This window comes from Tamandua tetradactyla, chromosome 3 (assembly GCF_023851605.1).
Source record: "Tamandua tetradactyla isolate mTamTet1 chromosome 3, mTamTet1.pri, whole genome shotgun sequence".
NCBI classification, from domain to species: domain Eukaryota; kingdom Metazoa; phylum Chordata; class Mammalia; order Pilosa; family Myrmecophagidae; genus Tamandua; species Tamandua tetradactyla.
The window spans coordinates 57,716,311-57,740,124 of record NC_135329.1 but is presented as its reverse complement, the minus strand read 5'-3'; the positions used below and the strand labels follow the sequence as shown (position 1 = coordinate 57,740,124).

The 23,814-nt window shown below is 40.3% G+C and overlaps 1 long non-coding RNA gene and 1 pseudogene across 1 annotated transcript in view; one reads left to right on the top strand and one right to left on the bottom strand.

Moving 5' to 3' along the window:
• The window catches only part of LOC143676094 (uncharacterized), a 54,232-nt gene that overhangs the window by 14,579 nt on the left and 15,839 nt on the right, over positions 1-23,814 (top strand). Inside the window, exon 2 of the long non-coding RNA XR_013171815.1 lies at positions 21,371-21,514. This is a non-coding gene — a long non-coding RNA (uncharacterized LOC143676094). The remainder of the gene's footprint in view (positions 1-21,370; positions 21,515-23,814) is intronic.
• Positions 493-1,902, bottom strand: LOC143676727 (vasculin pseudogene; annotated as a pseudogene).

The following is a 23,814-nucleotide window of genomic DNA, read 5'->3' as shown; positions in this document are numbered from 1 at the left end:
CCCCCTCATTTTTGAAGGACAGCTGGATAAAGTATTCTTGGCTGATAGTTTTTCTCTTTCATGAATTTAAATATATCATACCAGTATCTTCTTGCTTCCATGATTTCTGATGGGAAATAGGCACTTAGTCTTATTGTGATTCCCTTGTATGTGATGAATCACATTTTTTTTTGCAAAACTCTACACAATTCTTATTATTAAATAGAAAATCTCATTTGTTACATTGTCACATTGTTAGTCAGATAAATGCTGCAGTGATGAAGAAAGACAATGTTGGATCAACCAAAGTCCTAATTTCTACAATATTCATTTACAAAGAAATAATGTTCACCACAGCCCAACACAACATTCTTGTTTTTTCTCATTTGAAGTACTCCCTGCAAAAAATCATCTTCTAATGGGGAATTTTAGTACATGAATTATAGTCCTTCATTTTTATGAACATATGAGAGATGTATCCCACTAAATTTTCTAAAGCTGTTAGGAAATCTTTCATGTATTATCATCTGATGTGTCACTGCTACTTGTCTCTGTGTCACCATTCTCAATTGTGGGGTTGAAAATGCTGTTTTTCTAGGGTCCAAACTTGAAGTCACAGATCCAGCCATTTTTCAAAATAACATTTTTTTCTCAGACCATTATTCTGTAGCTGTTCACTAATAACTTGGAATTCTCTCTTTTCATCCTCAGTTAAGGGAGCAGGTTTCATCATTTTCTCTGTCTTCCTGCCAGCCCATCTCCTTTAACAACCTGTGTTCTGCCTCAAGTGAACTTGAAATAATGTCCGTTTGTGGAAAGGTTGAAGACCAAATGATCTGCTGGGAAATCACTGAAGCACTACCATTCTCTTGTGGAATTTCACTTTCATCAAAGTTTTAGTTTATATCCCTCTTTTGATGAGCACTATTGCTTTTATGCAAATTAATGAGTCCTCATCCTTCTCTGAGCCAGTATTGTTTTCATCTTCTTATTCCTCTTCTACTCTGTCCCTTTTCAATGCTTTCAAAAATTCACTCTTATCATCAGTATGCATTCACATAATTTTGGTTAGACTAGGCTGCTGATTAAGTTTGTCAACAGGTGAAGAAAATTTTGAGCACTTACACTCTTTCACTGAATTTGTTGATGAACTAAAATTCTTGGCAGCTGATTTGAAAGCATTAAAGTTGCCAACACCATATGTAGACTCATGAGGGAAAGAAGTCCCAAATGTATTTTCTTTAGTTCGGCTTTTCCATTCTGTAGGTTTTGTAGGTGGAGCAAGTTTAGAGCTAAGCCTTTATAAACACCTGAACCTGTCCCATTCTTAGCTGGCTGTAACTGAAGATTTCCTACTATAGGGAACCCAAATAGCTGTAAATCTTTTGTATTACCTTTCTTAATAACCAACATTCTTGGTGCTCTAGATTTAGGATTTGGAGGATGTTCCCATACACCTGCAGCTAAAGATTTATTCTGATTTGGCTCTCTCTCATATTCAGGATTTAAAGATGGAAAATCCTCAGTCTGAAACTGTTTGCATTCTCTCTTGCCTTTCCTCCCAGCTTCATTGTTAGGTATTCTGTTTTCATGCAGCCCTTTGCTTTTTTCCAGAATGGAAAATACTGCTGTGAGAACAGGAACTTTCACCATGGTATCCCCCTTGATGATTTATGTTTTCAGTACCATTTCTTCCATGCGCATGCCATCCATTTTCTTCTCTCCTTCCAAAGTTACCTCCATTAGGATGCCCAATACTAGAATCAAAGCCATCTGAAGAGTTGTAGCATCAATGAATCACATCATGACGATTTTCTGTCCATGAAAAGTTTTCAGAATGCTTTTAAAATTCATTGATGACTTTGTTGATGATGGTGGAGTAGGAAGATTAAGCCAGGCTGGAGCAAAGTCATTCTGTACCATTTAGGTCCAGTCTCCCTGATTCAGTGAAACAAGACTTCAATACCTCATGGCAAGTCCAAATTCCAACAAGATGCACAGGAAGGTGTTAGTTATTTTCCTATAATCTTTATGTTTTCTACTTTTTTTTTTTAGTTTGTATCCTCTGATACAAGTTCTTTTTTTTTTTTACATGGGCAGGCACCGGGAATCAAACCCGGGTCTTCTGGCATCACAGGCAAGCATTCCTGCCTGCTGAGCCACCGTGGCCTGCCCGTATCGAAGTTCTTTGAAGATGCTTAACTTAAGACTGTTTCACATGAGTTACTTCAAGTCAGCTATCCATATTTTTGTTTTAAAGTTTTCATATGGCTATCTCCAGAACTAGAAAATTCTGGAATTTAAGATTGATAAGTCTTCTGAAGCCTGTCTTCTTTATTATTCCATGTACTTGTCACTGTTATACTTTTATACTTATCCATTCCCAATGAAATGTCCAATTTATGAGCCAAAAAGAAAAAAAAAGAAAAAGAAAAATAAATTTCACATCTGAAAGCATTCCTAAACTTCAGCATATATGGGGAGACCCATAACTATTTCAGTGTCACCATGCTTGTGGGAAACTGCAACATCTTAAATTTCCATGTAAAAGATCAGAGGAAAAAAACCTCTGAACTCTTTCAACGTCTTCATTTAGAAAAACTGTTCCATTGTGATATAAAAATGGTTGAGATAAAAAATTCCTAAAAGTTTTAGCAAATGTAAAAAAAAAACAACTGCCATGAATTAAATATTCAACCATATTTAAACAGTAATTTGAAACTGCAGAAACTACTCAATGCACGGATCAACATATCTTATAGTTTTGGGTGAAGAACACTAACAACAGGAGAGGATGAGATGGGGAGTTGGAAAAATTCCACCAGCTGAAATACTTTAACCCATTATATAATCTGTTTGGACCAAAATACTGAAAAAATGCCTGGGTCTCTTTTTAAGTAGCTTGGCGAATTGTTCATTATTACTGGTTCACTTCAGAGATGATTCTTGAGAATTTTAATGAACTTCTGGGACAAAATTATCCCAAACCATTGTAATTCCAAAATGAACACTTCAACTATCCAGGCCTTTAACAAAACCTAGAGGATCTTCATATTTGAGTAATTCAATCCCCTTGTGTCCACCAGAGGTGCCCTGGGCATGAGGGCCACTGCTCTTGATTCCAGGAGGAGATTTTAGGTACTTTGAATAATCCTCTTTTGCCATTTTTCCCTCCCCCACAACCAGCCTCAGTCTCCTGTGATGAATCACTTTTCTCTTTGTTTTCAGGATTCTTTTTTTATGTTTGACATTTGACATTCTGTGTCTTTCCTCCCGATAATTTCTGTATGTTTGCATTCATACTTTCAAATTATTCTTATTCTCATCCACTCTCTTCCTAATATCTTTTACCTCTTTATGCATTTTCTCCTTTATCTCCTTGAATTGACTTAGGATATATATACATATTAATATTTTTATTGTAAAACATTAACAAACACACTTAACATACAAACTTCTATAAATGGTGTACAATCAATGGCTCACAATATCATCACATAGTTGTGTATTCACCACTACGATCATTTTTTGAACATCTGTATCACTCCAGCAAAAGAAATAAAAAAGAAAAAGGAAAAAAACTCATACATACCATACGCCTTACTCCTCTTCCCTATAATTAATCACTAATATTTCCATCTACCCAATTTATTTTAGCCTTTGTACCCCCTATTATTTGTTTATTTTTTATCCATACTTTTTACCATCTGTCCATATCCTAGATAAAAGGAGCATCAGACACAAAGTTTTCACAATCACACAGTCACATTGTAAAAGCTATATCATTATACAATCATCTTCAGGAAACATGGCTATTGGAGCACAGCTCTACAGTTTCAGGTACTTCCCTCTAGCCACTCCAATATACTATAAACTAAAAACGGGATATCTATATAATACATAAGAATAACCTCCAGGATAACCTCTTGACTCTGAAATCTCTCAGCCACTGAAACTTTATTTTGTCTCATTTCTCTCTTCCCTCTTTTGGTCAAACAGGGTTTCTCAATCCCATGATGCTGGGTCCTGGCTCATCCCAGGATTCTGTCCCACATTGCCAGGGAGATTTTTACAACCCTGACAGTCATGTCCCATATAAGGGGGGAGGGCAATGCATTCACTTACCATGTCGGCTAAAAAAGAGAGAGGCTACATCTGAACCACAAAAGAGATTCTCTGGTGACTCTTAGGCCTAATTTTAAGTAGGCTTAGCCTATCCTTTGTAGGGATACGTTTCATAAGGGTGAACCCCAAGATCAAGAGGTTGGCCTATTGATTTGATTGTCTTCACTGCTTGCAAGAATATCAGAAATTCTCCAAATGGGGAAGTTGAATATTTCCCCCTTTCTCCCCATCCCCCATGGGGACTTTGCAAATACTTCTTTATTCATTGTCCAAATCACTCTGGGATTTATCAGTGCATCATATTAACCTGGACAAACCAACAAAATCTCATGTCCTATTGAAGATTCCATGTACTGATCATGTTCAAGTAAACTGACTAAACAAGTTACATTTGGAAATGCACTAGTCAAAACATGAATTTTGCACCAAATAAACATTTCTTCCTTTAGTCTCACACAGAAGTTGAAGTTTTAAAATGTGGAAGATACCATCTGTATTAGTTAGGGTTCTCTAGAGAAATAGAATTAACAGGAACATTCACAAATATAAAATTTATAAGTGTCTCACGTGACCGCAGGGACACAGAGTCCAAAATCTGCAGGGCAGGCTGTGGAGCCGATGATTCCGATGGAGGGTCTCAGTGAACTCCACAGGAGGCTCGCCAGCTGAAGCAGGAAGAAGCCTTCTGAATCCTCCTTAAAAGGCCTCCAGTGATTAGATTAAGCATCACTCGTTGCAGAAGACACTCCCCTTTGGCTGATTACAAATAGAATCAGCTGTGGATGCAGCTGACATGATCATGATTTAATTCTATGAAATGTCCTCATTGCAACAGACAGGCCAGCACTTGCTCAACCAGACAAACAGGTACCACCACCACTTGGCCAAGTTGACACATGAACCTGACCATGACACCATCCTTTACCCAGTCTTCTATTGTACCTTAGTCCTATCCAGATCAGCCTCATTCATATCTCTACTTGATGTCTGGTCACTTTTTCAACTTTTTAAACAGTTCCTATGTGGGGTACTGCTGACTTTCATAGCTTCAGAGCTCTAATTCTGAGTTTCAGGTGTCAAATAAAAACCTGGAGTTTCTGGGAATGACCATGTTACATACAACCATCTCAGTATCTGAGCATTTATAATTAACAGTCACACTTCCTGAATATATATGACTGGTGTAAGAGTTTACAATTTAGACCCTTTACAATATACCCCAACCTGATATCCTATGCTCTCAACTTTAGTTCACAAAATTTTTATATTATAGTTAGTCCATGTGATTGAAGCATGATATTTGTCTTTTTTGTTTGTGACATTTAATTCAACATACAGCTCTTAAGGTTCATTCATCTATTTGTATGCCTCACAACTTCATTCCTTCTTCAATGCACTCAGTAGTCCATTGTATGTATATACCACAGTTCCCCCTTCCATTACTCATTCTTTGTACCCTTAGGCCACCTCATTCTTTGTGGATCATGAACACTGCTGCCAGAGACACTAGTGTGAAAATTTGACTTAGGCTATTTGTTTGATTAGTTGTTTCAAATTCTGGGTTTCCTCCAAAGTTTTAATTTGTTCCTTTGACCAGGCTATAGTTTCTTGTTCTTCTTCTAGCTTATAATTTTTTGCTGATGTCTACGCATCTGATTATCTTGATGCATTTACTCTGATTCTCTTGTGTACGGTTGTATTATTGATTTATTTTGTGAAAGTCTTTTGATGGTTAGTTCAAATTATTTTAGACATTTTGAATTGCCTGTGTTTAACCAGTCAGGATTTTTCAGCTCTTCTTTATCTGATTCTTGCTCTAGTTATGTAGTACAATTTTAAGGTTCCACTATTTGTGCAATTGTTTCACCCCCCAGGAGAAAGCTTTCTTTCCTCAGTTTCTTCTCCAGGAACCTTGATCTGTTCTGATTGTTTTTGTTTTGATTTTATAGTTTTAAATGCTCCTTTCATTGCCTTTTGCTACTTTTGCCTGGAGTGCAAATTCTTGGAAGAGGGTCCTCCCAAGGTGGAGAAACCCCAGGAGTATTTCCCAAGTCGGTATTACCCAGTCAAAACAGAGCCAGGGATCCACAAAGGAGCCACAGACCACCTCCAATGTGCCCTGGGGAGAGGATCAGGAATGATGTCAAAAGCCTTTGTGCATGTGTGTGTGTGTGTGTGTATGTGTATGCTGTTTGGTGGGGTCATATTTCATTATTTTTCCATGTGAGTATCCTGTTATTGCAGCACCATTTGTTAATTTTTTTGTTTGTTTGTTTGTTTTGAGAAGTGCATGGGCCGGGAAACGAACCCAGGTCTCCTGCATGGCAGGTGAGAATCTACCACTGAACTATCCTTACACCTTTCAAAAGTCTTTTTTTTTTTAATTGTATAGTATAACATATATATATATACACAAAGCAAAGAAATAAAAAAGCAATAGTTTTCAAAGTACTCTTCAACAAGTACTTACAGGACAGATCCCAGAGTTTGCCATGGTCTACCATACAATCCTTTCATATTTTTTCTTCTAGTTGCTCCAGAAAATAGGAGGCTAGGGTGCTTAAATACTTTTTTATCATCACAATCAACTCTTTTCCTTTTTTTTTGTGAAAAATAGCATATATACAAAAAAGCTATAAATTTCAGAGCACAGCACCACAATTAGTTGTAGAACATATTTCACTTTCACATGGGTTACAATTTCACAATTTTAGGTTTTTACTTCTAGTTGCTCTAAACTACTGGAGACTAAAAGATATATCAATTTAATGATTCAGCATTCATATTCATTTGTTAAATCTTATCTTCACTGTATAACTCCACCATCACCTTTGATCTTTCCATACCTCTCTTTAGGGTTGTTTGGGCTATAACAATTCTAAATTTTTGCTATTGGAAGGATCTGTCACTAATATGGGGTAGGGAGATGGAACTATCTGACGTTCTAGAGAGTCTGGGCTAGGTGTCAGGACTTATCTGAACCAGGAGCCCATCTGGAGGTTGTAGGTTTCTGGAAAGTTACTCTAGTGCATGGAACCCTTGTGGAATCTTATATATTGCCCTGAGTGCTCTTCAAGATTGACTGGAATGGTCCTGGTTGGGGATTGGCAGGTTATGATAGGTAGCAAGGTCTACCTAAACTGAAGCTTGTGGAAGAGCAAATTCCAGAGCAGCCTATTTGATATTTTATTAATTACACCTCTTTTCTCCCTTTTGGTCAGGACTGAATTGTTGATCCCATGGTGCCAGGTCTGGATTCATCCCTGGGAGTCATCTTCCACCCCCCAAAAGCCTTTTTGATGGGTCCCCCAAAGCTGCATTTTCCTGGCCTGCCCAGAAGTTCACACTCTTCAGCAAACTGTCCCTCACTACCCTAAGGACACCCTGTGCTTTAAGCTTGGACCACTTTTGCTCCTGTCAGGGGTGGGTTTGAAATAGCAACTCAGGTCCACAGCCCAGTGATCCTATTTTGCTGATAAAAGCCATGATCAATGCACAACCATACCTCCCACCCTGCACCTTAAGAAGACTTCCATGTACCTCAGGGACTGGACCCTGTATGTTTTACCACAGGGACTGGACCCTGAGGTGGCCTGCTTCAAAGGTGGGTTATGGGTGCTGACACCTTCCACAGACAAGCTTCTCACAATGCTTTATCACAGTTTTTCAGCCTCTTCCTCCTGCTTCTCCCTGGATACTGTGCAGTAGTCCTGGCCTCCAGAGCTCCAGGATTGTTGTGTCAGATAGTTCCTGCCCATTTACTAACTGTTTTGGAGGAGGAGCGAGTCCTGTTGTCCCCCTACTCTACCATCTTCCCTGTATGTTTTACATTGCTTTTCTCTTACAGCTTTCAGAATTCTCTCTTCATCTTTGGCATTCAACAGCTTTATTATAATACGGAGTGGTGTTTTTATAACTGGGTTTATCCTGTTTGGAGTTTGTGAGCTTCTTGGACATTTATATCATGTCTTTTAGATTTGGAAAGTTTTCAGCCATTATTTCTTTGAATAATCTCTGCATTAGTTTGTTAATACTGCCAGGAAGCAATATACTAGAAATGGAATGGCTTTTTGAAAGGGAATTTAATAAGTTATAAGTTTATAGTTCTAAGGCCAAGGAAAATGTCCAAATTAAGGCACTGACAAGAGTTTACCTTCACTCAGGAAAGGCTGATGTTGTCTGGAGCACCTCTGTTGGATGGAAAGTCATGTGGTTGGCATCCGCTGGTCCTGTTCCTGCTTCTGTTGCTTCTAGCTTCTCATGCCAGTAGTTTCCTCTCTAAGTGTCTGTGAGCCTTCACCTTGCTCCTCTGGGACACAACTCTGGCTTCTGGCTTACTTAGCATCTCATTGGAAGGCATATGGTGACATCTGCTGGGTTCTGCCTGTGTCTAGGCATCTGTTCTCTCTGTCACATTCCAAGCATCTCCCAACATCTGTGTCTCTGTCAGCTCTGAAGCAACTGTTTCCAAGCATCTGCATCTGAGGTTTCTCCAAAGTATTTCCCCTTTTAAAAGACTCTAGCAAACTAATCAAGACCTACCTTGAATTGGTGAAGTCACATTTTCATCTAATCAAAAGGCCACACCATAACTGGGTGTGTCACATCCTTGTAGAGATAAGTCAACCAAAAGTTTCCACCCTACAGTATTGAATCAGGATTAAAAGAAACTGTGGCCCCCACAAGATTGAATCAAGATTTAAATACAGCTTTTCTTGGGCACACGATATTTTTAAATTGACACACACTTTCTAACTTTTTTTTTTTATCTTTCTTCCCCTTTTGGGACTCCCACAACCATGTATATTGGCATGCTTGAAGTTTCCTCAGGCTATGTTAACTTTTCTTCATTTTTTCTTCCTTCTGCTCCTTAGACTAGGTAACTTCAAATGTTTTATCTTCAGGTTCAGTAGAATCTGCCAAATTCTTCAAATCTTCAGGTATCATGCTAACCTGGACAAACCAACAAAATCTCATGCCCTATTTAAGATTCCATATACTTTTGGTGTTCAACTAAACTGACCATACAAGTTAAATTAGGAAATACACTAGCTAAAATGTAAATTTTGTACCAAATAAATATCTCCCCCTTTGGTCTCACACAGAAATTGAAGTTTAAAAATATAGGCAATGTCATCCTTTACCCTGTATTCTGATTTACCTTAGTCCTACCCAGATCAGCTTCCTTCATATCTGTTCTAGTTTGCTAGCTGCCAGAATGCAACACACCAGAGATGGATTGGCTTTTAACAAAAGGGGATTTATTTCATTAGTTCTTCAGAGGAAAGGCAGCTAACTTTCAACTGAGGTTCTTTCTTACATGGGAAGGCACAGGGCGATCTCTGCTGGCCTTCTCTCCAGGCCTCTGGGTTCCAACAACTTTCCCCAGGGTGATTTCTTTCTGCATCTCCAAAGGCCCGGCTGAGCTGTGAGTGCTAAGATGAGGTATGCTGAGCTACTTGGACTGTGCTATGTTGAGCTCTCTCATTTAAGCACCAGCCAATTAGGTCAAACATCATTCATTGCAGTAGGCACGCCTCCTAGCCAACTGCAGATGTAGTCAGCAACAGATGAGGTTCACATACCATTGGCTCATGTCCACAGCAACAGAATTAGGTGCCTTCACCTGGCCAAGTTGACAACTAAATCCAACTACCACATGTCCACCCCTTGTCAACTTGGCAACTACATGCATCACCTTAAACAATATTAAGTTACAAAAAATTCTCTTCTGGCTGTGGACCTGTGAATCTCAAAACAAGTTGTCTGGTGCCAATATGCAAAGGAGGGACAGTCCCAGGATCCATAGGGAGAAATTGGAAGGAAAACCTGCAGGGCAAACACGATTGGATTTCAAAGTCTGAAAGTCATTTATCCTTCAGCTTTAGAAAGTGGCAGTCTCACCCTTTCCAAGGGCCTAGGCAGTGGCCTGTCTCTTTCCAAATCAACCTTGGGGAACATTGAGGAGACCACCTTTTTCTGGGCTCCACTCTCTTCAGGCATCGGGGCCACCCCTGGGCTCTCTGCCATTTCCAGGGCACACGCTCAATCCCTCCATGTTGTGGCAGCCTGGCTCTCCCCAGTCCCCAATAAGCATGCTGTACCTTCTCAAAGGCCTGAGGCGGCACAACTCTTCCACTGCGACGAGATGGGAGACTCATCCTCACCCTTCAGGGTAAACTCACCCTCTCCATGTATATGGGTGGGTCCGCTCTCCTGACTGAGGTTTCTTGGCTTCAGATCCAAGCTTTCATGGTTCTCATGCTGCAAACTCCAATTTGTCCCTTTGTGTCCCCCTTTGTCCAGATTGGCAGTGGTTCCATTTACATCAACATTCTCTTCAAGTACCCCGGGACTTCTCCATCATTCTCTTCACAGTTCCTCCAAAATCTTCCCCTTAGCCATCCAGAAAACCATTCCAACATATCTGGTATTTGCAAATGTCAGCAGCACCCCACTCTCTGGTACCAAAATCTGTTCTAGTTTTATAGCTGCCAGAATGCAATACAGCAGAGATGGGTTGGCTTTTAATAGAAGGGGATTTATTTCATTAGTTCTTCAGAGGAAAGGCAGCTAACTTTCAACTGAGGTTCTTTTTTACGTGGGAAGGCACAGGGCGATCTCTGCTGGCCTTCTCTCCGGGCCTCTGGGTTCCAACAACTTTCCCCAGGGTGATTTCTTTCTGCATCTCCAAAGGCCTGGGCTGAGCTGCAAGGGCTGAGATGAGGTATGCTGAGCTGCTTGGGCTTTGCTGTGTTGCGCTCTCTCATTTAAGCACCAGCCAATTAAGTCAAACATCATTCATTGCAGCAGGCATGCCTCCTAGCTGACTGCAGATGTAGAGGTTCATATACCATTGGCTCATGTCCTCAGCAACAGAACTAGGTGCCTTCACCTGGCCAAGCTGACAACTGAATCTAACTACCACAATATCTCTACTTGCAGTTTGATCAATTTTTCAACTTTTTAATCAGTTCCTGAGTTGGGTACTGCTGACTTTCATAGCTTCAGAGCCCTAACTCTGTCACTCTACCAAGAAATCCCTCCCAATTTCTTGATGATATCTTTTGCCACAAAAAAGTTTTTTTTAAAAAAATTTTTCTCTTTCATTTAATTTTATTTTTGAATATGTAAAATATTTACATGATTCCAAAAGTTAGAACTGTATAACATGGCATATTTAGAGAAATTTCACTTCCTTTTTTTTTTAAATTTAGGCTTTCAATGAATGATTGATTTGGTTGAATATTGAATCAGTTATTGTCTTTAGCAATTAGGTTGTATTGGGGACGATTGTATTTCATGAGCTAATTTTTAGCTTCAAAATTTTGAAAAAAATCTACTTGAAGCCTATGCACAATGTTTTAGTTTGCTAGGTGCGCCAGTTTGAAGCCATTATGTAGCCATGCAATTTAATCCTTATTCAATATTGCTGGGTGGGATCTTTTTGATTGCTTCCTTGCAGATGTGACCCACCCAATTGTGGGTGGTAACTTTTGATTAGATGTATCCCCACCAATTCAAGGTGGGGTTGTTTATTGGAGTGCTATAAGAGGGAACCATCTTGGAAAAAGCTTTAGAACCAGCAGAACTGACAGAGCCAACACAACTGACAGAGCCTCTGGGAAGCCATTGAAGAAGCCTGGAGAGAAAACTAGCAGACATGATATGTGCCTTTTTAGCCAAGACAGAAACCCCAACTTCATTGGCCCTTTATGTAGGGTTAAGGTATCTTCCTCTTGATGCATTACTTTGGACATTTTCATGGCCTTAGAACTGTAAACTTGCAACTTAAGTTCCCCCTTTTAAAAGCCATTCCAGTTCTGATATATTGCACTTCAGCAGCTTACTAAAACACTCGGCTTCTCAAAGCAGATACCATGAAATGAATTGGCTTAACAATGGGAATTTATTAGCCTACAGTTTTGAGGCTGAGAGAATGTCCAAATCAAGGCAATGCTTTCTTCCTGAAGACTGGTTGGCAGTGATCCTCTACTCCTCTGGAATATGGCTGTGTCTGCTGGTCTCTCTCTTCTCTTCTCGTCCAGGTTGTGTTGCTTTCACGTTCTTGCTTCCTTGGGTTTCTCTCTCTCTATATATATTTATTCCCTTTATAAATAACTCCAATAAGAGGATCAAGGCCCATCCCAAATGAGGTGGATCCCACCTTAACTGAAGTGGCCCCCTCAAAAGGTCCTACTTACAATGGGTCCACACCCATAGGAATGGATTAAATTTAATTAGATGCCTTTCTGGGGGACATACATCTTCAAACCATCACATACAGACATTTTCACACACTGCAAGAAATTATATAATTTAGAGCTTTAAAATTCTAATGAGAATTTTTAGATGTTAATTTAAAGGTGTGCCAAAAGTACAGAATTTTTCAAAAATTAATTTAGGAGTTGTATGTGAGCAAAAATGTTTTGAAGATCTGGTCTAGATTTGGCTGCATTAGTTTTTTAAAAAAATATTTTTATTGTGAAATTTTCATGCACCATACAGTCCATCCAAATTATAAAAGCAGTGACTCACAATATCTTCATATAGTATGTATTCATTACCATGATCAGTTTTAGAATGATTGTATCCCTCCAGAAAACGAAATAAAAATCCCCCATACATCCCATAACTCTTATCCTTCCCTCTCATTGACCACTAGTATTGAAATCTACCCATTTTTTTGCCAATCTCCCCATTATTTATTAATTTTTAATTTTGATGAAGTCCAATGTTCTAGTTTGCTAGCTGCCAGAATGCAATGTACCAGAAATGGAATGGTTTTTTTGGGGAATTTAATAAGTTGCTAGTTGACAGTTCTAAGGCTGAGAAAATGTCCCGATTAAGTCTATAGAAATGTCCAATCTAAGGCATCCAGGGAAAGATACCTTGGTTCAAGGAGGCTGATGAAGTTCAGGGTTTCTCTCTCAAGTGAGTAGGCACAGGGCGAACATAGTCAGTGCTTCTCTCTCAGCTGGAAGGGAACAGGGTGTACACAGCGTCATCTGCTAGCTTTCTCTCCTAGCTGTATGGTGAGTCATATTTCACTCTTTTTCCATGTGAGTATCCTGTTATTGCAGCACTATTTGTTGAAATTTTGTTTGTTTGTTTTGGGGGATATGCACGGAATAGGAATCAAACCCACGTCTCCCACATGGCAGGCGAGAATTTTACTACTGAACTACCCTTGCACCCCCCATCTCTAATAGTTTTTAATGTATTCCTTAAGATCTTCATGTCATCTGCAAATAGAGATAGTTTGAATTCTTTCTTTCTCATCTGAATGTGTTTTTTTTTTTTTCTTGCCTAATTGCCTTGGCTAGAAGCTCCAGTACAAGATTGAATAGTAGTGGTGAGAACAGATATCTTGTCTTGTTCCTCATCTTAGGGATAAAGCTTCCAGTTTTTCACTCTTAAGTGATTGTTCTAGTTTGCTAGTTGCTGGAATGCAATATACCAGAAACAGAATGGCTTTTAAAAAGGGGAATTTAATAAATTTACATGTTTACAATTCTAAGACCATGAGAATGTCCAAATTAAAGCAAGTCTATAAAACTGTCCAAATTAAGGCACCAACAAGAGGTTACTTTCACTCATTAAAGGCTGATGAAGTTCAGAGTTTCTCCCTGAACTGGAAAGGCACATGGCAAACATGGTGACATCCGCTGGCTTTCTCTCCAGGCTTCTTGTTTCATGTAGCTCCCCCAGGGGTGTTTTCCTTCTTCATTTCCAAAGGTCTCTGGCCACGTGGACTCGGTAGTTTTCATCGCTTTTCCAAAATGTTTCCTCTTTTAAAGGATTCCAGTAAACTAATCTAGACCCACCTGGAATGGGCAGGGTCACATTTCCCTCTAATCAAAGATTAATACCCACAATTGGGTGTGCCACATTTCTGTGGAGTTAATCTAATCAATTTTCACAACCTGTAGTGCTTATTAGGGATTAAAAGAAACAGCTGCCTCCACAAGATGGCTCAGGATTAAAAACATGGCTTTTCTAGGGTACATCGTCTTTTCAAATTGGCACGGTGATTATGCTTGCTGTGGTTTTTTTAGATGTCCTTTATCAGGTTGTGGAAGTCCTTTCCAATTCTAGTTTTAAGCATGAAAAGAATTTGTATTTTGTCAAATATCTTTTCTGTGTCTTTTGAGATAATCGTATGATCTTTATGCTCTATTCTATTTAGTTTATTTTTGAATAAGAAATACATTCACGTGGCATAAAATGCAAAACAGCCTTTAACAAAATTTCTCCCTCCCATTCCTCCTGCCCAATTACTCAATTCCTTTTCTTGGAAGCAACTGATGCTTTTTGCCAATTTCTTTGTATCTGGATATTCTCCAGAATTAGTTTATGCTTAGGCAAGCAGTTATGAATAAATATCTTTTTTCCTCCTATTCCCCACACAAATGGTCATCTTCTCTATATACTCTGCTACATCTAACTCTGTTCACTTCAATATATGATGGTAAACAAAAGTATGTGAAGAGCTTGCTCATTCTTTTTTCATTTTATTTATTTTTTAATTTTTTTTCTCTTTTGTATTTTGTTAGTGGCCATATGATACTCCATCATATCTGTTCTGTAATTTATTTACCTAGTTAGATATGGAAGGCCATTCAGACTGCTTCAGTATCTTGCTGTTAGAGACAATAATACAGTGAATATTCTGCCTATGTCCTTGTGCATAGTTGTAAATATAAGGTAATATAAGATAAATGCAGGTAGAAGAAATAACTAGGTTTCTTACATGGTTAGTCAAAGGGTATGTGCATTTTAAATATTTCTATTTGCTCTCTTTTTAAAAATTTTTTTTATTTTTATTTTTTTTCCTATTTGCCCTCTTAAAAGTGTGTACCATAGTTTACTTTTACCCATAATGTATGAGATTATCTGTTTCCCATATCCCTTCCAGTATAGTATGCTTTAGTACTTCCTGATTCTTATCAATCTAATAGGCAAAAATAGTATTCTAGAATTTTAATTTGTATTTCTTTGATTATGAGTAAGAGTGAGCATCCTTTTGTATATTTTTAAGCCACCTGTGGTCATTCCTTTGTAAATAGTCTGACCACGTTTGCATTAGTAAGTTGATTAGCTTAGGATATGTTAACTGCTAAAAGAGCTCATGTCAAAATTTAATCATGTATTTAGCAGGTCACCTTCAATCTTTGGTTCAGGGACATGGGTTCCTTCCATCTTGTGACTCTGCCCTTGGGATCCTCCATGGGATGATCTGCATCTAGTCAGGAGATGAGGGAAGGGAAAAGAATGGAGCACATGTCACTTCTGTTCACATTCTGTTGGCCAGAGCTGATCCATAGACCCACTTAGACATCAGACAGCTGGCACATCTAGTCTATGTGTGTGCCTAGTAAAGAGAGGATACAGGTTGGCAAATACATTGCATTGTCTCTGCCAATGCTTTTCCCATTTTTCTATCCAATTCTTACTTATTTGTAAGAGGTTACTATATATTAAGGAAATTAACCTTTTAAACTGCTTCCTTATTTTATTCCAGTATTTTGCTTATAAGTTTTGTTTTTGATATTTAAGTTTTTCTACCTCTGGAATGTATTTTGTTGAAAGTAGAGAATAAAGATCTCTATTTTCACCCCAAATAGCCACTCAATTGTCCTGTACCATTTACTGAATAGTTTATAATCGTCACTGGATTTCAGACATTTTTGAAACACTCCCTTATTCATTCATTCTTTCAACAAACATAAAAAGGGTTTTGTGCCTGTGTGTATATATGTGCATATGTACTGTATGAACGCAGCTCTCCCTTGCTTTATGATGATTTTATTCATCACTCTTTGTAAACAGGATTTCAAATGACAGGTCACGAGTTCGGTTTGGCATTTTGTGTCCGAGTTGTGGCACTGTCCCTCTGCTTGAAATTCCCAGCTGAGACTGAGGGTCTCCTTAGGAAAAGGTGGAGGGGGAGGAATTTACATTTGCTGAATGCCTACTGTGTGCAAGCCCTGTGCTAGGGGCTTCCGCCGCTCCGCCAGCGAATTCTCACAGTGCTCCACTGAGTAGGCATTTCTGCCCTCACGCAGTGTGGAGGCTGAGGTCCAGAGAATGATTCCCTGACTGAAGTTTGTGCAGATGTAAATGATGTGCCTGGGAGTGGAGGGCAAACCTAATCTAATTTCAAATTGGCATCACCTGAAATGAGAAAGAGAGGAAAATAAAAATCACACAGGCCCTCTTAGCAGAATTAGACCTTAAATATTTGTGTTTTAAAATCCACACAGGCAGTTTTGCTTCCCAGTGTCTGCCCATGCAAAAATTAAATAAATAATAAATAAATAAATGAAAAATAAAAAAAATAAAAATCCACAGAGGGCAGTGCAACGGTGGCTCAGTGGCAGAATTCTCACCTGCCATGCCAGAGATCCGGCTTTGATTCCCGGTGCCCGCCCATGAGAAAAAAACAAAGGTAAAAATCCACACAAATGGTTTGTATTAACACTCCATATGACTAAAGGACACTTCTCTGAATGAGCGACCCAGAATAAATCGAGATTTGTTATCCATGAAAATAAAAAAGTTCCCACCCTCTAAGGAAAGGATTCTTAAGCCAGAGCAACAGATAACTTCCAGAATCAGTTTACATCTATTCAACATAATCAATGATAACTTTGCACAAATAGAATGCTTCTGAAAATCAGCTCATAATTGACGCTGCTGTTTCTGAAAATCAGCCAGTCAACAACTGCCTCAAGCCAGGTTTCCAACGTTGAGATTACCCAGTCTTTAAAATCTCCTACTTCTGAAAGTCTGCCAGCCCCTGAACTCCACTCTTCCCAAATCCTATATAAGAGCAACATTCTGCTTTCTTTCTTCGGAGGGATAGAGATGCATCTTACAAGAACAGCTCTCTGTTCTTTGAGCCAGAAATGAATTCAGCTGCTTTTTCTTTGGCAGTGCTTTGTGAGTGCTGGTTTCTTCTCTCGACAGCTGTTTAAATTATTTTCAGTTTGGATTTTTATCAGGCTGGTTTTGCACTGTACCTGGTGATGCTAATAACAACAAAATACTGTTAGTAATAAAAATGTCCATCTCACATAAATGAGATGACCTTGATTTTTTTGTCCCAGGATGCATATCAAATTTTTTTTAGAGCATGATGCACAGTGCTTGCCAAATAAATTTTATTGCTAAATTATTTTAAAAATTGTCAACTTCTTTAGTGTTGGATTGTTGCCATCTTGTTCTCTGCTATATCACCAGTGCCTGGCATGGGGCCTGCCCTATTTAAGATGCTCAATAAACATGTCAGTAAATGTTTTAGTTTTATCCTTTAAGCAGTAACATGGCCTCAGGAGAAAAGAGAGAAGACAGCTTAGAAAAAGAAAAAAGAGCTCAAGGTAAGAATATAACTTGGGTGTCTCTATGAGAATAGAGGAATTCCAAGAGATCTGGGTGGAATGCCTTAGGAGTTAAACACATTTGGGTTCAAATTCTGATTCTGTTGCTTCCTAGTTGTGTAACTTGGGCAAACCTCCTAATTTCCAAGAGCTGCTGATGTATCCATATTTATACAATGAACATAATACCTACTATTTAAGTTTATTAAGATGAGATCAGATATTCTATGGACAAGTACTTGATACTCAGTACTTGGTGTATTGCAGCTATTCCGTAAGTGCTCTTGTGCTATGGCTCCACATGAAGCCCGAGTGTGGAGCATGTCAGTCAACAAATATTTCTTGTGCACCTACTGTGTACCAGGCACTTGGGATTTAAGAGTGGAAATGATAGGCACGGTCTTGCCCTCATGGAACTTAGAGTGTTTGGGGGAAAGGGAGACATTAAACAGATTATTATGAAGAATTATGAGCAGGGCTGTATTTTTTTACTTTTTTAAAAATTGTACAGCAGACTCAGAAAATATGAGGGCTGAATTGGGGCAGCTCAGCTGACCATATAGGGTTCACCAGAGAGGGGAGGTGATTGTCCCATGCTTGCCCAGCACAGTGGTGGAGGAGCTGTGTGCCATGCCTCTTGCTGTCCTCGGATGTGCCTTAGGGAAAGCTGAAGAAATAGGGCAGTTGTAGGAGTGGTTGGACCCAAAGGCTCCCTGTTGTGGATGCTTAGTACATCTTAGCTGTCTGCCCTGCCTTTCCCTCCACCATCCCTGCCAGGCTGTGGGCACAGGCCGGCATCTGTCAAGGGGCTAGACTTTGGGTGCTGGGCCTCCTGTGTACTTGGAAGGCTCTGAAGGGAACAGACTCAGGACCCTATCTCTCCAGCCCACCAGCGGTGGCCAGGCCTAGAGGAGAAAGGCCACCCTGACATTTACTACTTGCAGCTTCTACCCCTGGCACTCTACTCAGGGCTTCAGTGCATGGTCTCATTTCATTTTTATTAACAAAAGAACCTATGAGAGATCCCTTTTACGGAATATGCCCACACAATGGAAGCTAATAGGTGACCGAGTCAGGGCTCTACCCTCTGCCTATGCATTTCCAGGTCCTTGCTAAGCAGGAGCCGTGGTGCTGTCCTGGGTGGACTTGGGGACTTGGGACTCCTGTCTGTGGTCTTGCATCCATGCTCTAAAGACTCAGGTCCTTGCTGTTACTGCTGCTGCACAAAAGGCTTCCCATGGAGGGGCCGCGCCAGGCCTCGCTGGCTCATCCCTGGCTTGGAGAAGTACCCTGGGAAGAGAGGGTGCCAGAATTTCTTTCCTGAGTCCCCAGCACCTCATCCGGTGCCAGCTCAGCTTTCAGCTATGCGCTCCCTCTAGATCATCTCCTGTTTTGGTGTCCTCCAGCAGCTCCTCTGTACCGGCATGAGTCACGGAGCCCTTTCTCCACCCCTAGCCCCATGCACAGTAGGAACAGAAGGCCTTTCGTAACAAACAAGTTCCCGGGAATTAGTGTGCCTCATTCTGTGGATACTGTCTGCACGTAATGATTACAGGCTCTTTGGAACGGGGGTTGGGAGACACATCTAGTGCCAGGGAATTGATGTGTGACATGAAGCCAGTTTCTGCTCCTCTCTGAGGCTCTGAGAGTTTCCTAGTCCACAAAATGCATGGGTTGGGTTAGATGACTCAGACAGACTGAAGGAGTTTGAATAGCTCTCTAGATTTGGCAGAAAGGACATCTGGGATCAAATCTTACTTTTGTCCCTTACAAGCATTGTGACCTTAATATGGTCACGTGACTGTTTTGAGTCTCAGTTTCCTCACCTCTAAGCTGTGCTTTTGCATCCAGGGGATCATCTCATGCAAAAACACAGGGACAGTTTTGAGCCCATCGCCTGGGCCATAGGTATGCTCAATAAAAGTGGCTTCTCCTTCCCTTTCCTCTTCTTCTGACCCTCTTTCTAGATGCAAAATTGTAGGATTCTATGGGTTTCAATTGTAAAAGAAATATGCCCTTGCATGGGAAGGTGCACTCCATGAGTACCTGTTGACTCATGACAGGGAAGGAACGCAGGAGGAAGGCAGTAGAAAAATTGCAGAAGTTCTGTTCCTGCATCTCACTTATGCCAGAGCTAGAGAGCCCTGCACCTCCATTTCCTCTCTGTGGCCTGCTTTTTTTCTTTAAACATAGCCCAGAGCATGCAATATTATTTCCCCCTTATATCCCCAAATTATACATTCTTTGTACAAGATTCATACCTTTGCAGTAGTTAATGCGAGAACTTATTTATATTTGTAGTGTTAATTGGTGGGACACAAGTCTATACAACCCCTTTCAATCATGTTCAACTTCAATATGGTAGTATTATTTATAGACCCAGTAGTGAACTGCCTTCGCTTCTGTCTATTCCCTTATGATTAAGTTCAATGTCATTAACAAACTATTCACCCATCTCAAGCATCTGTGTGTATCTTTATGTGCCCTATATTCTGTATTATAAGCCTCTGATTTTACCTTTCCCATGGTCATAAATGTGGAATCATATAGTATCTGTCCTTTTGTGTCTGGCTGATTTAGTCAGCATTATGTCCTCAAGGCTCATCCATCTTGTCCTGTGGTTCAGGATGTCATTTCATCTTAGTGATATATAATTTTCAATCGTATGTATATACCACATTTTGTTAATCCACTCATTTGTTTATGGACACTTGGATTGCTTCTATCTTTTGCAAATTGTGAATAGTGCTGCTAGGAACATCGGTGTGCAAATCTATGTTTGTGTCACTGCTTTCAGCTCTTCTGGGTATATACGAGGATGCTATTGCCACCCCATAGGGCCACTTGATATTTTGTTTCCTGAGAAACCACCAGACTGTCTTCCATAGCGGCTGCACCAATATACATTCTTGCCAGCAGCGCAGAGGTGTCCCAATTTCTCCACATCCTCCCCAACATTCATAGTTTCCTGATTATTTAATAGTAGCCATTCTTATAGGTGTGAGGTGGTATCTCATTGTAGTCTTGATCTGCATTTCCCTTATAGCTAATGAAAACGAGCATCTCTTCATGTTTTTTAGCCATTTGTATTTGCTCTTCAGAAAAATGTCTGTTCATATCTTTAGCCCATTATATAATTGGGTTGTTTGTTCTTTGGTTGGTGAGTTGTATGATTTCTTTATATATATAGGATATCAAACCTTTATCCAATGTGTGAGTTCCACGTATTTTCTCCTATTGAGTTGGCTGCTTCTTTATTTTTTTGACAAAGTCTTTTGAGGCGCAAAAGCATTTTATTTGAGGAGCTTCCATTTATCTATTTTTTCTTTTGTTGCCTGTGCTTTGGATGTAAAGTTTAGGAAGCTACCTCCTATTACCAGGTCTTGAAGATGTTTCCCTGCATTTTCTTCTGGAAGCTTTATGGTACTGGTTCTTATATTTAGGTATTTGATCCAATTTGAGTGAATTTTTGTATAGGGTGTAAGATAGGGGTTCTCTTTCATTCTTCTAGCTATTGATATCCAGTTCTTCCATGCCCGTTTGTTGAAAAGACTGTTTTGTCCCAGTTGAGTGGATTTGGGGGCCTAGTGAAGATTAGTTTACCATAGATTTGGTGGTCTATTTCTGCACTCTCAATTTGATTCCATTAGTCAGTACTTTTATGGCCTGTTTTAGTGACAGGGAAACTAAGGCCTATTCTATGGGTAAGCAGTAGCAACACCATCAGCACTTCAGAGGTGAGGAGAATTTTTCGTTGAATGTGCCCACAGGGAGGCACCCAGGGTTGGGGGCCTTGGATAGAGGAAACCTCTCTGGGCCTGTCTTGAAATCCCTGCACCCTGTTGTCTCCAACAACATGGAGCCTTTCTGCTTTGTTTCTCCAGGTGCCACATGGCCCAGCACACACGAGAGGCCAGTAGAAATGGATTCCACAGGCATCCGTGAGAGGCTGGGAAGGCTGGTGCTGCCTTAGCCCCTTCCTTCCAGCTGTGGGGTCCTTCAGGCTCTTGACTCATTTCAGCATCCAGGTAGGGCCTGGTGTAGGGCTGGGGTGGGCTAGGGTGGTATACAAGGCAGAATGGTGGGGAGGCCAGATGAGTGGCCTCTGCGTGAAACAGAGGGACTGGGTGTAAAATCCCAGGAAAGCATCACAGAGAAGGTGCATTTGGGCGAGAGTCTGAAGAATAAAAGGTACTTGGGATGGTGAAAAGGGGACAAGGGCAAGGCAGGCTGAGTGAAAGCATGAATAATGGCTTAGAGATGTGCAGTGATAGTGGAGAAGGGGAAAGAGGCTGATGTGGCCTCCTATCAGAATGCAGGAGGAATTATGGCAAGAGAAGCTGGTGGGGCCTCATTGCCAGGGACCTCACATGGCAGGGTGTTCAGTTAGCTAAAGCTGCCAGAATGCAATATACCAGAAATGGGTTGGCTTTTACAGTGGGAATTTATTAGTTTCCAAATTTATAGTTCCAAGGCCATGAAAATGTCCAAATTAAGGCATCAAGAGGAAGATACCTTCTCTGAAGAAAGGCCGATTCATCTGGGTTCCTCTGTTACATGGGAGGGCATATGGCGATGTCTGCTGGTTCTTTGCTCCCAGGATTCATTGCTTTTAGCTCCTGATTCAGAAGTCTTCTCTCTGAGCTCCTGTGGGTCCTCTTTTAGCATCTCTGGGACTCTCTCTAAACTCTCTCTCCAAGCTCTCTCTGTTTTTCTCCCTTTTATCCTCTCATAAAAGGCTCCAGTAAAAGATTAAGACCCACCTTGAATGAGCTGGGTCACAATTCAATTGAAACAACCTAATCAAAAGATACCACCCATTATAGGTCTGCTTCCACAGGGATGGATTAAAAGAACTTGGCCTTTTCTGGGGTACATGACAGATTTAAACCAGCACAGAGGCCCGGATGACCAGATGTGATTTCTGAGGCAGTGGGAGCTGCATGTCTTGAGTAGGTGGAAGGATGTGACCAGGTCTGCAGGGGGAAGGTCAGAGCCAGGCGGTGGGGAGCCTGGGAGCAGGGAGCCACACAGGAGACTCTGCCTCGTAATAGCTATGTTCTTAGTCATTTCATCACTTGAAGCAAATCCGAGTCCTAAAGCACAGGGATTGGGAAGGCAGCATGGTTGGGACTCTTGGACCTGAGGCTTCCCTAGGGATAACACACCCCAAATCCCATCCTTCTCTCAGCCCCACCCCATCATCTGTAAAGTGGGAATATTAATACTTTCTCATAGGTTAAGGATTAAATGAGAGAATATATCTGCCTGGCACAGAGAGTGTAGCTTAATAAATGGAGCTTCTCAACCCTGATCTTTTGGGCCCAGTATTCTTCCAGAAGTAATCTTGAGAACATAAACTATATATTTTTACACACAGAAACAAAATGACAGCAACCATATGTTTTTAACCCATCTTAAACATGCCCCCATGATTTTCAGAGATGAACCTGGAAGGAAATAGGGCTTTATCTGTCTTGCTCTTTGGGTGAGCTGGGAGGGTTGGAAGGTAACCATGAAAAGAGAGTCCTGCTCCTCTGGGTCTCCCTGAGTTCCAGGCTGCAAACATTGCTTATGTGGGAGATGCTGGCTGAAGAGGGTCTCCTCCAGACTGCTCTTTGGATGCAATGTGGACTGCTGGAATCTTCTACAATGGTGTTACAGGATGTCCACGGCCAGCGAAGGAATATTCAACTTGCACTGCTGTAGCTCCTGCTATGGAAAGTGTGTGGAGTCCTGAATCATGCCAGATCTTTTTGCATTTATGTATGTATGTGTTTGTGTGTGTATGTGCATGTGATACTTTTGTTGAGATATAATTCACATACCATACAATTCACCCATTCAAAGTCTACAATTCAAATTTTAGTATATCCACAGAGTAATGAATCATCACTACAGCCAGTTTTAGAACACCTTCATCACCTGGAAAAGAAACCATATGCCCCTTAGCTATCGTCTCCCATTTTCCCCATGAGCTCCCCTGCCCCAGTCCTAAGCAACCACAAATTGTGTCTCCATAGATTTGCTTATTCTGGATATTTTATATAAATAAAATCATATAATAGTCTTTTGTAAATAGCTTCTTTCACTTAGTTTAATGATTTCAAGTTCATTCACAATGTAGCATGTAACAGTATTACTTTCCTTAATATTCAACCAATAATAATATTGTATGAGTTTGCCATATTTTATTTATCTGTTCATCAGTTGATAGAGATTTGGGTTGTTTCCATCTTTGGCTTGTTATGAATAATGCTATCGTGAATGTTAGTGTACAAATTTTTGTGTAGACATATGTTTTCATTTGGCTATGTATCTGTGAATG